The sequence below is a fragment of the Empidonax traillii genome, unplaced genomic scaffold, assembly GCF_003031625.1.
Source record: "Empidonax traillii isolate 1590-97213 ecotype Southwest subspecies unplaced genomic scaffold, ASM303162v1 scaffold1060:size1239554, whole genome shotgun sequence".
Lineage (NCBI taxonomy): Eukaryota > Metazoa > Chordata > Aves > Passeriformes > Tyrannidae > Empidonax > Empidonax traillii.
In genome coordinates this window covers 934363-945085 of record NW_020956253.1, presented here as the reverse complement: position 1 = coordinate 945085, position 10723 = coordinate 934363, and positions in this window count along the sequence as shown.

Below are 10723 nucleotides of genomic sequence, written 5' to 3'. Positions count from 1 at the left end.
ACCTGGAGTGCCAGGACAAGGGGGAAATATTTTAAAGTCATCAAGAAGAGATTTAGATTAGATGTTACAAACAAATTCTTTACCCAGAGGGTGGTGAGGCCCTGGCACAGGTTGCCCAGAGAAGCTGTGGCTGCCCCATCCCTGAAGTGTCCAAGGCCAGGTTGGACGGGGCTTGGAGCAGCCTGGGATAGTGGAAGGTCTCCTTGCCCATGGCAGAGGAGTTGGACTAGATGACCTTTAAAGTCCCTTTCAACCCAAACCGTTCCATGACTCTATGATTCCATGATTCTTTATTCCCATGGCTCCATCCAGACTCCTCACCCCTGCTCAAAACCCCCCTTCCCAGACTGTTATTGCCCTCCAAACATCCTTTTCCACCCCTGCACCAGCCACCATCCCCAGAGCAGGGCCCCAAACTTACCTGCCATCCTCACTTTCCCGTGTCCCCTGTCCCCGTGGCCCCATCACTGCCCCAGTGGTGTCCATCCCTGACCACAGCTGCTCTGAGCCTCAGCAAACCCCACACATGAGCCACACCATGACAACACACCCCATGCAGATTTCATCAGCACAAGGGTCATCCTTTGAGGTACCTCAGGCTCCCTAAATAGCAGGCAATCCATCCCACAGCTGTACTGGAGCACCTTGTGCAGCACAGCTGGTGACAGGTAATGCTGGGGGCACCCCAGCCTTGGTGGACCTCCAAAACCATGAGCCTTCACTTCACATGGGCTGTTAAAGGCCCTTCCTGCACGGAGAACAAAGTCTTTTTAGGTCATTTAACTTATTCCCAGGGTTCAGCAAAGCTTCTTGCAGCCCAGCCTTGTTACAGATATGATTCACACAATCATATTTCAATCACTTCCTCTGGGAGACTCTTTCCAACAATGCAGATTTCTTGGCTGGAGAAGAATTCCCAGGGATGGAGCTGAAGTTTTCCTTTGCCCTTCAAATGCATCCCCTCAAACAGCTTTAAAAAGGGAACTTCCCTCCCTTCTCATTGCCCTGCTGAGAGGCCACATCGTTCCCCAAGAGCAGGTGCCAAGCCCATGGAAAACCTGGGCTGAAAATCAGAAAATCAGACCTAGAACAGTCCTAACACAGTTCAAAAATGCCCACTGGAGAAAAAATACAGCATGTTCTCCACAGTTCCCTGAAAAAGGCTGGGTTGAGATTGGTCTCTTCTCCCAAGGGACGAGCAATGGGACAAGAAGAAACGGCCTCAAGTTGTACCAGGGGAGGTTTAGATTGAACATTAGGAATAATTTCTCCATGGAACAGGCTGCCCAGGGCAGTGGTGGAGTCCCCATCCCTGGAGGGATTTAACAGCCATGTGGATGTGGCACTTGGGGACATGGGTTAGTGGTGGCCTTGGCTGTGCTGAGGGAACGGTTGGACTCGATAATCTTAAAGGTCTTTTCCAACCAAAAAGATTCCATGTTTTGTCCTTCCCATAATTTCCCAGCTCTGGGGTATTTTTTGGGTACTGCTGTACCTACAGGGAGACCAGGAAAATCCCAGTGACACACCCCAGGATTGTCCCATTGCCTTGGCCTTCCTGCATATGCACCCCAGAAGATTTGCAAAGTCTGTACAGAGGGACTTCTTTTAATCAAGGAGTCTCCTGAATGTTTGACAGGATGAAACTTTGCCACGCTGAACTTCCAGAAAAGTGGTGATTTCTGAAGCTTAAATGTCGTGTAGCATGAACTCAGAATCCCAGAATTATTAAGGTTGGAAAAGCCCTCTGAGATCATCGAGCTCCTGGAAAGAGGAGATAAGATCTGCTGTAGGATGCCTGGTGACCTCAACTGGATATTCTTCTGGAGGGCACCTGTCAGGAAACACTTCAATGCACCTGCCAAAGCTTTAGCAGATGAAATTAGACCTTTTTACAGTGTCTGTGAGCAGAGGTGTGGGAGAAGGAGGAAGACAGGCATCTTCCCTTCCTAAAAGACATATTTATGTTCTGCAGGCCATAATTGAAGCAGAAATTCATCACCATTGGCTAGGTTTTCTTGCAGTACCAAATGATGGTTTGTCCACAGTTTTCCTCCCTCTTGCAGCTCGGTCTCCCCCAGTTTCTATTCTGAAGATTCTCTCCGAGAAAATACAGGAAAATAAACTTCTTATCCCTAAAAGAAATTGTGGGAGGGATCCATCAGGAAAGAAATAAGTGAAAATACAGCCAGATTTGTGGTGCTGCAAGTATTGCATTAAAAAAAAAAAAAAAAAAGGCTTTATATTAGAATTATTTATTATCCATTGCCTGAACATCTCTGAAAATAATCTTCCTCCCCAGGAAAGGAATAATAAAAAGGGATCCCGTTTTATTATCTTTATTATTATTATTATTATGGCACTCGAGACACCACTGTGGCATTAGCTCAGTTGTAAATGTTGAGCTGTTTTCTCTTGTTGTAAGTGATGTGGAAATATCACGAGACAGCCCCTGATGCTGAAAATCTGTGATTTCAGTAAAGAGTAGTTGATCACTGAGAAAAAAAAACAAGTAGGAAACTGAGGCACAGGAGTGAAGGTGCTGCTTTTGCCCCCCTGTTATTTCAGTGCTTCCAAGTAGGAATTTGAGGTGTTTCTGAGGATTTGGGCTGTTTAAGGCCATGTAGTGAAAGTTCAGTGTGGAGTCAAGAGGCAAAACCTGAGCCAGATTTCCCAATATTTAAATCCAGCAGTGAATCCGTGTCCTTGGGAGACAGGGAGCAAAACTGTGTGTGTTAGGAGAGTTATTCCTCCTATCCATCTGTCTTGACCAAAGAGTGAAGTCACAGAGTCATGGAATGGGTTGGGTTGGAAGGGACCTTAAAGGTTGTCTTATTCCAACCCCCCGCCATGTGCAGGGACACCTTCCACTAGTCCAAGTTCCTCCAAGCACAGTCTGGGTGGGATCTCCTACATGCCATGTGCATGTTGAGATCTCCCTTCCTGCATCCCACCAGGCCCTGGAGCCATTGCAAGGCACTGGAAGGAATCCCAAAGGTGAGGGGAGCTTCTGGGGAACATCTGTGATGCAAGATATCCCAATATTTGGGCAGCAACCCACAGGCAGGACCCATGAGTGTCATCCCAGCTTGTGTAGGGGGCAGGGGAGACAGACAGGGTAGAGATGCCAGATGGGGATACAGCCCTAGGTATGTGGGTCATTGGCTTGGCATCCTCTGAATCCTCTCCAGGAATTACTTTAAGCAAGGTATGAGGTGGAGACAGTCTCAGAGCTCTCCTAGGGGGAAAGGTGGTGGATGCCCCATCCCTGGAAACATTCAAGGACAAGTGGGACAGGGCTTTGAGAAACCTGGTCTAGTGAAAGGTGTCCCTGCCCATGGCAAAGGGCTGGACTAGACGGCCTTCAAAGGTCGTTTTTCCAACCCAAAGCATTCCATGATTGTATTATCACCTTTCCTTTTGCAGTTGGAGGCTCATACCTCCCTCTGGATCCCATCCTAGACTTGATCCCAGTATACATCTCCTCGTTAGTGCTCACACACACACACAAACACACACTTATTTTCCCCCACAGATTCCAGCAAAGCCTGTGTAAAAAAATGAAGCTGACCATAAACCCTTGGGATCTGCTCCCTAGGGGCCAGGGAGGGGGATGCGAATCCCTTAATTGTTGGGTCGGATTTGTTCCGTTATTTTTTTTTTTCCCCCTCTTTTTTTTTTTTTTTTTTTTTTCTCTCTCTCCCTGGATCAGGAGCCCGGGATGAGAAAGCAGGGCCATCCGTGCAGATGTTGCCCAGGAAAAGCCGAGGTTCCCACACCACAGTAGGAAGCGGGGCCTCACGGAGCCCGGGAATGGGGACTGAGGAAGTGGCAGCAGGGCTGGACTCCCGCGGCCGCCGATCCAGGGATGATGGGAGAGGAGAAGTGAAGCCGGGGAGGGGACCTGAGGGGGGAACATCTATTCTTGGAGAAAAAGGGGGGCCCTGTTGGGGGTTGGGGAGGATTTTATTGTGAGGCTTTGTTTACACCCAGAGCTGAATGAATCAAATGACCTTGTTTATTGTCGGTCTCCTGAATGGACGGCAGAGGGAGAGGGAGGAGGGATGGGGGGGTTATATTATTGTTAATTCTGCCATTTACAACTTCTTCTTCTTTATTTTTTTTTTTTTCCCACAGCACATTGTTGCCATGATAAAAGAATAAGAGGTGAAACTCTATTCCTTCCTTTCCCCATCTCCGCAGTATTCTCCAAATCCCTGGACAGGAGGCTGTTGGGATGAAAGTGCCAAACCACGGAGCCGAGCACAAGATGCAGGGCTGTTCCTGATCCCGCTTCTTGCCAAACTCCTTTTCCATGGTGGGGCTGAGGGGGCTGAGACTTGTCCCCCTGTCCCTCCCCAGCGAGGACACAAGGACACAACAAGCCTTTTCCCACCCCTGTTAGATGGATCTCTCTTGGCCCCTGAACTGAGGCAGCAGAGTGGCCACAGCTCTCACACACAGGGTCATTATCCTCAGGAAATAACAACATCCAGACAAGGATCACTCACATGCCTGCAGGTTTTGGGAGCTGAAGTGAAACCCTCTTCGAAGGACCCAGCTTTTCAGCTAAGCACCTGCTTTTGGGGCTGCACAGGGGTATTTTGGTGCCAGCCCTGATTATTATATTATTATTTTGCCTTTTATTTGGCCCCTGCCGATCTCCATTCTGCTTGATAACTCCCCTCTGTCCCTTCACCTCAATTCTCTTTCCCTTCAGCTCTAGGCTCTTTGGTTCCTTCAGGATCATATTTTAATTCCTTAATGACTTGAGAATTTTATCAGCACAATGTCTTAGCTGGGACAAGTTGAGACCTGAGCTCAGCTTCTTCTCCTCCCTGCTGTGCAATTTGCACGTGTTGGTGGAGTTTTCCTTACTGAGAGACATCAGTGCAACAAGGAAAGCATCTGGGATGGTTTGTTCAATCAATCTGCTGAGAACTTATTATTGGAAACCTGATTTTTCAGTTCAGGTCTCTAACTGTGGACACCTCCTTCTGTGTGAGATGTTCAAGCCTGTCCCATCAGACCTCTAGGTGCTGTCCCAGAAGACAGAGATCTCCCATGTCACACCTCCCAGGGGATGGAGATGTCTCAGGTGCTGCAGGACAGCCCAAATGTCACCAAGTACCCAGGTGTGGGCAGCTGAATGACACACCTCTTGTCTGTGGCACAGACCTCTCCACCTGAGGTGAATGTTCATCCCCCTGTTAATGCCAACAGAAACCCAACCAGCACAGCCCACAAAGTGACTCTTCAGACCACAGGTAGGTTTGGGACTTATGGTGAGGTCAGTCACTGGCTGGGATCATCTGCCAGAGTTTTGTGGGCAATATAAGAACCTGCAGACCTGATGAGATATAAAAGCACGGGCCAGAAGCACCCAAAGGCGGGTGAGATGAGCTGTGCTCAGCAGCACCTTGAGTTTTGCTTTGTAACCCTTTCCTGTCTCCCCCAGGGAGCAGAAAACACCTTCCTGCAGCACAGAGGGACCCACAACATGGGCAAGGGACATGACAATCCATGAGGGCCTAAGTAACTAAACTAAATAATACCAAGGATTATCCCCAGTTCTTTGGTCAGTGCTGGGCTACAGTCAAGGTTTTGCTCCTTGGGCTCTGTTTTACCGGCAGAATAAATATTTTTTGCTTCATATCCTTCAGATTTACCCATGGCTGGTGGTTTTAATAAATAGCTGTGAGTGTAGGAAACGCTCCTGGAAGGTAGGAGATGGCCATAAATCTTGAAGATTTACATCAGTAAAAGTAGTTTTGGCCAAGGTCAAGGAACCCTTGGAGAAGAACGGAGGTGGGAAAAGAGAATTAAAAATGTAAAGAGGTAGAAATGAGCCAAGAAAAGTCCTGCCTGTTGCACAGAGCCAGAAGAGAGGAAGAGCAAGGTAAGGCAGATAAATAAAAGCCTATTTTACTCTCAGTGGCCCATCCTGTCACTCTCTGCTTGCAGTAACGTGTGAACACCTTCTTTGCCAACCATCCCATCAGTTCCCAGCCTGTGCTGCCCTCAGCTTCCAGGTGGGGATGGGAAGCCATAAATTGCAGCAAAAGAATCACAGAATCACAGAATGGTTTGGGTGGGAAGGGACCTTAAAAATCATCTTGTTCCAACCCCCTGCAATGAGCAGGGACACCTTCCACTAGCCCAGGTTGCTCCAAGCCCCATCCAACCTGGCCTTAAACACTTCCAGGGATCCAGGGGCAGCCACAGCTTCTCTGTGCAACCTGTGCCAGGGCCTCACCACCCTCACCAGAGGGAAGAATTCCTTCCTAATATCTCATCTAAATCAATGCTCTTGCAGTTTGAAACCATTTCCCCTCATCCTGTCACTCCAAGCCCCTTTAAAAAGTCTCTCTCCACCTTTATTGTTGGCTTCATTCAGGTACTGGAAGGCCACAATTAGGTCAATCCAAAGCTTCTACAGTCTGGACAATCCCAATTCCCTTGACCAAAAAAGGTAAGAGGCTACAAGGGTGAGGCATCAGCACTGCTCCTTGGATGAAGTGGATGCCCCAGAGAGAAGGAACTGACCTGTCTCACTCCATGGAGGCCAAAAACCAGCTGTGTCACCCCTGTTTATCCAGATATTAAACTTTAAGGAAGCAATTTTTACCCCCCACCTGAGAGTTGTGTGGACTGGACTGTGCAAAGAGTTTTGCAATGCCCCCATCTCTCTGTCACGCTGCACCAATGCATCCAAACAATCCAGATCCTCTCATATTTAGGCACTTAACTCGTCCTGAGCTCCTTTAGGCTTAGACTGAATGACTGGCCACCATAAAAGCATCAGATCTGTCTGGCTGAGAGGACAGACAGGTGCAGTTTAACATCAAGCTTGCAGCAGGAGAAGCACAAAGCAAATATGGTGAGGTTTAGAGCTGGATGATGCCACACCAGGTTATGAGATCTCCAGCCTCGGGCAGGGCCGAGCATTTACAAATCCATCTCTTAGACTAAAACTCGGGGTTGTGGCATCCTGTACAGGGATTAAAACCAAACGAAGCACCCCAAAAGAAGGAATTTCTGCCATCTAGGGGTCATGTTTTTCCATTACAACCAAGGCTGCAAAATATAAATCAAAATTTCACCTCTCTTAAACATATGAATATGTAAGTACATACATTTGAATATACACTTTTCCCAAAAATAAACTTTAAAAGGGAAAAAGTGAGCAACTCCTTTCTATCTGTGAATTTTCAGCAAGAAACTCCATTTCTGTTTTATTCTTCCTGCAATAGCTCAGCATTGTTTGTGTTAGAAATGGATAAAGGACATGAGAAATCAAAGTTTATTTTTCATTTCCTGACAGGCAGGAAAGTTTTTAGATAAAGTCACAGAAAAGGAGAGAAAAGCAATTATTTCTATTTTATAATTTTATTTTTTGTCCCCTTTCAAAGCTTCAGTTTGCGTAAGATAGCCATTGGCATCATTAACATCACAGGTTTTTTGTGCTTAACGCCCACAGCTAAGCTCAGACCATAAAAGAATTTGGTTTATGCTTTAAAAACAAAGAAGTGACTCGATATTTTAAGTGTCCCACACTCTTCATTACTTTGGCACTGTGGGGAAAGACTTAAAATCTTAACAGATAATAACACGAATAGATTAATACTGTAATTTCTTTATTTCACTGTGTTGTACAGATGGCCAAATTATGGGATAAGTTTCTTTTTTTTTGACAATGACATGAAGTGACAGGAATAGGGGAAATGTCTTCCCACTGCCAGAGGGCAGGGAGATTGGGAGATTGGGAGGGAATTGTTGGCTGTGAGGGTGGGGAGGCCCTGGCACAGGTTGCCCAAAGAAGCTGTGGCTGCCCCTGGATCCCTGGAAGTGTCCAAGGCCAGGTTGGACGGGACTTGGAGCAACCAGGGCTAGTGGAAGGCATCCCTGCCCATGGCAGGGGTCTGGAATGGTAAGAGTGTTCAGTCCCTTCCAACCCAAAAGCATTCCAGGATTCCATGAAAATCCAGCATTCCCAGTTTATGATTTGTCACAGTTTCCCCGTTTCCATCTCATGTCGCTCAGACTTTGCCACCTTACTTGGATGATAAAGATCTAAAAATATGAGAAGCACACAAAAAACTTGTCTTACTTTCATTACATTTCATTTCTCCACCAAAGTGGTGGCTGAGAAGGAGAACCTGGAGTCAGATCCAAACTGGGGCTGTTGGCCCCTGTTTTGTGTTTCCAGGCTTGTTAACTGGGAGATGCTCAGGGAAAACTGTAAGAGCATGACAAGGATAAAACAACCTTTTTTTCTGATGCCTGAGCTAGAGGAGCAACTCCAGCCTGAAGTCAAGCTCAGTTTATGAAATCCTCGTGTTTAGGGTTGCAGGACACTGCACTATCCACTGCTCCAGGACGTTTCCATTTCCCAAGAGGCAGCTGGATTGAGGACACATTGAGGGGCCGGGAGAGCTCTTAATAGCCTGGACAGGGCCAAAAAGAGTCATTTGTCCCTATGAGGTTTCCTCCTGATGAACGGCACCATTGTTTATTCACAGAATAAACCCTCAAGTGGCAGGTCTGTGGTTCCTACAACCCTGTCTGGGCTCTGGATCAGGTTGATCCAGGAGGTGCCTTTGCTTTGCCTTCACTCCTTCAGCTCCCTTGGGATTTTTCAGATTTCTTTTACAAATTGCATTAGGAATTGTACAGCCCCTCACTCCAAGAAAGACATGGAGGGGCTGGAGCGTGTGCAGGGGAGGGAACGGAGCTGGGAAGGGGCTGGAGCACCAGGAGTGGCTGAGAGAGCTTGGGGGGGGGCTCAGCCTGGAGAAAAGGAGGCTCAGGAGGGACCTTCTGGCTCTGCAACTCCCTGACAGGAGGGGGGAGCCAGGGCACAGGGTAGGACTTTGCTCCCAGAAAACAAGAGACAGGACAAGAGGAAACAGCCTCAAGCTGTGCCAGGGGAGGTTCAGGTTGGACATCAGGAAGAATTTCTTCATGGAAAGGGTTGTCAGGCTTTGGAAGGGGCTGCCCAGGGAGGTGGTGGAGTCCCCACCCCTGAAGGTGTTCTACTGGATGTGGCACTCAGTGCTCTGGGCTGGGTGACAAGTTTGGGATGGGTCACAGGTTGGACTCGATGGTCTTGGAGGTCTTTTCTAACCTAAATAATTCTGTGATTCTTTGATTCCATCTCTCAGCCTTTTATCCTTGCAAATAGTCATCTGTATGAAGCAGAACAGCTCCCACAGAGAATCCCACCACTCAGCAGCCTGTACACAGGAGCTCAGGACCATAACTGGGGTGGAAGGTGAAGTTCCTCTCACCAGACTGCAGCAGGTGACAAAAAGGGGTGGGAAGGCTTGAATTCTGCTTCACAGCATCGTGCCTGGATAGCTCAGGCTGGCTTTTTTTTTTCTAAATGTAAAAGCTTCAGTTTAACCACAAAGCACAACAGGAAGAATCCTTAGCCTTTCCAAGATGGGATGCCCTTTTTCCCTCCGTTTCTAATTGGGATTTCTCCCGCTGAAATCATCAGAGGCTCATTATGCAGCGAAGCAGAAACCGATTTACCTTCATTAGGGAACAGTCCTGTGTTTCTCCACGAGATCACAGTGGGATGGGACCATTCCCTTTTCCTTTTTGTACAGTCAGCCTGTAATTGTGCAGGGACTGCTTTGAAGTCCTGGCAGCTGAGCAGGGACGTAGGTGGCACTGAGAAGTCAGTGATGCAGCCCCTTCCCGTGTGAGGGTTGGCCAAAGCCCTTTTCAGCAGTGACTCAGTGTCACAGTGGGGAAAACAGAGCACCAAAAGGCACTTTTTAAACCCATTTGGGGATCTGAATAATGGCTTCATGACTCAAGAGAGCCTACCAGGATGGTAGGAGGATGTTTGGGATGGATATAGAGCGGGAATCGCTGGCAGAAAAGCTGGAATCAAAGCAGGGTTTGGAGGTGGGAGAGATGCACAGGCTGTAGCTCTGTCCTGGTAAATCAAACAGGGCTGAGTGGGTACAGGAATTTGCTCACCTCCAGTCCGTGGATGGATCTGGCCCTGGATTAAACAAACAAAAAAATACCAACCCAAACACAGGCCAGGGGCCGTTGCCAGGAGGCATTTTTGATCAGCCACCCCGATTTGGGGGCTGAGAGTTGAACCACAGGGTCAGGCAGGACGCTGCCAGTTGGTTTTGAGGTTGGAACACAGGTGTTGGAGCCATTTAGGTTATGGGAGGCATGAAACCACAACATCTGGGTACTGATTGCAAGGGAAATAAAACAGAGTCACCTGGAGCTTATGTGAGGAGCAATCTGCAACATTGGTTTTAAATGCATCCTTGGAGGTGTGGGAGTTTGGGATTTAAGGTACCACCAGAATGGAAGTGCAGGATCTAGGTAAAGGCAAAAACCTGACAGGTCAAGATAAAGGCAGTTTAATACATGAAACAAAGCTGTGTGTGCAAAAGGGATCACAGAAGCACTGAATGGGTTGGGTTGGAAGGGACCTTAAAGCTCATCCTATTCCACTCCCTGCCATGGGCAGGGACACCTTCCACTAGCCCAGATTGCTCCACCCTGGCCTTGGACACTCCCAGGGATCCAGGGGCAGTCACAGCTTCTCTGGACAACCTGTGGGATGGGATGAGAAACAGGGAATGCCTTGATGCTGTGGCAAGCACAGCTAAAACACTGGAGTGTTACTGGCACTGATTTTGTCACTAATATTAGACACAGGACCACATGGGCTGGGACAAGGACA